Genomic DNA, 2,280 nt, shown 5'->3' with positions numbered 1-2,280 from the left:
GGACGAGTTTAAAAAGGAAGAACGAGTAGCAAAAATCATGGTATAAATGGTATATTTCATGAAATTATATTGTTGTGAACATATCTAAAAAGATATATGGGGTAGGAGAGGAAGTGACGCTTGAGCAAGTGTTGAAAAGATCCAGAGCTATTAGAGAACCAAATAGAGATGTCCCTTCATTACATTATTTGTTGCTGATGAAGGGGAACCAAAGCCCTTTGATGAGGCCCTAAAGTTGGAGGATACAACCAAGTGGAAGCAACCCATGGATGATGGGATGTCTACACTTCAGAAATGTGTTGCTCTTTCATCTACTGAGGCTTAGTACGTGACAATAGTTGAAGCTGGAAAAGGAGATGATACGAATAATAAACTATCTAAATGAATTGGGCAAGAAGCAGCACGAGAATATTCTTTATACAGATAGTTAGTGTGTCATACAGTTGGTGAGGAACCCGATTTATCATTCAAACACAAAACACAGAAAGCGATACCATTTCACTCTCAGGTTAATGGAAGATGGTGATGTGTTAGGAGGAGATAGAGGGCGCAAAGAATCCAACAAACATGTTGACAAAATGTGTTGATGTTGGAATATTAAAATTGTGCAAAGCCTCAATTGGTACGGTGCAGTGAAGATTGATTATCAAACTCTTGTTGACTAGATCAGTCTCCAAGTAAGAGATAGTTGGAGTTGACTGGCATATATAAGCTTTCAAAATGTACTATCTTTGTTCTCTGTATTCTCTCTTAGTGTACATTCTGAAATCATCAATAAAACCTGTAGCCGATATTCTTCTTTGAATTATTTTCTCTCATGTTCTTTATGTTAATCTTAATCGAGTGTGTGCATTGTTGTGCGATCCTAACACAAACTGAGCAACTTAATCAAATCACTGAAGATATAGTACGAGCATATGCGTTACTTTCGAGTGAGCTAGGATATACACTTGCACTTAGATCAAGTTTTCCTTCTGGCGAGCCACGTGTCAACCGGAAAGAGGAGATAAATGGCTTGGAAACCAAGGCAACATGTGTCGACAGCGAAGTGGAGAAATGCGTTGGACGCCGCATGGAGCAATGCGATTCTACCCGATCGATGACATGCGGCCTCTGCAGTCTGCACACTCGATTCAACCCGCACCCATGTCCGACCCAGTTCAACCCGATGGATGCTCTGACCTGAACCATGTGTGCCACACGTCAACGTAAGGAAATTCAGAATTCCAGCACGTGCCTCCAGATTCAAACCCATGCACTCGTCCTTCTCCCTCAGGAGCGTCCGTTCATGCGCGTGGACATCTCTCTGTCGCATGGAAGCACTTGTTGCGCGCGTTAGGGTCAACTTTCGACCCGTTCGACTTATGTTTGCCCAATTCTCATCCTGGTTCCAGGTCTAACCATATTTTTATGGGAATTAAGACCTAATTAACGAAAACTAATATTTTTGGACAGCTTATATGCGTAGAAACGCTAAGAGAAAGGGCATGCGTCAATCATGTAAGTCACCGTACGAATTTTTATGAAGAAATACTTGTAGGAATCGCTTGGATATATGCATGTTAGTATGTTCACCTTAGATGGTAGATTTTCTAGAAAATGATTTTTGGTAATATGAGTGTGGATGCATAATGTGAAGTGCTATGAGAATGTATTCATGTGTTATGTTTCCGATATATATATATATATATATATGTATGTATGTATGTATATATGTGTTTATTTCATTTTGAAATGAGGATGAGAATTTGTGAACTCTGCGCTCCGTGTGTCGAGGGATGTTATTGTCCTGTTGAGCATGAATGTGTCAACATATACTAGGGTCTCTATCATTGATTCATATCGTGAGATCATGTAAGACCTCGTGATAAGAGTTTGTATTCGGATTCATTTATTTTAGTTTAGTTTAACTTAATTTTGATGAAGCAAATTAGCTGATTTGTGTGAGAGGTTAAGGGTGAAGACTTAAGATCTTCTGCCTAAACATTTTTTTTTTTTGGGTTGTCGATAGTGGTAAAATTATTGGTGTCGATTGGCCTTTAAAACAATTCTATGATTTTTTAAATAATTATTATTTTAAGTCAATTGTTAAATAAAATTATAAAAACACAATAAAATTTCAGGTGATTTATTTTCATACAACATCATACTCAAAATGCAAAACAAGAAACAATACAAAAAAAACCTATGGTTCAAGTTTTTCACTGAGTATAACTTATTTACTAAGTGAGTATAACTTTTAAGATAATTCCTATTTTTCTTTCCTTTTCAAGTTCTCTC

Source organism: Cucurbita moschata, unplaced genomic scaffold, assembly GCF_002738365.1.
Source record: "Cucurbita moschata cultivar Rifu unplaced genomic scaffold, Cmos_1.0 Cmo_Scf00031, whole genome shotgun sequence".
In the NCBI taxonomy this organism is placed as follows: domain Eukaryota; kingdom Viridiplantae; phylum Streptophyta; class Magnoliopsida; order Cucurbitales; family Cucurbitaceae; genus Cucurbita; species Cucurbita moschata.
This window is presented reverse-complemented; position numbering follows the sequence as displayed.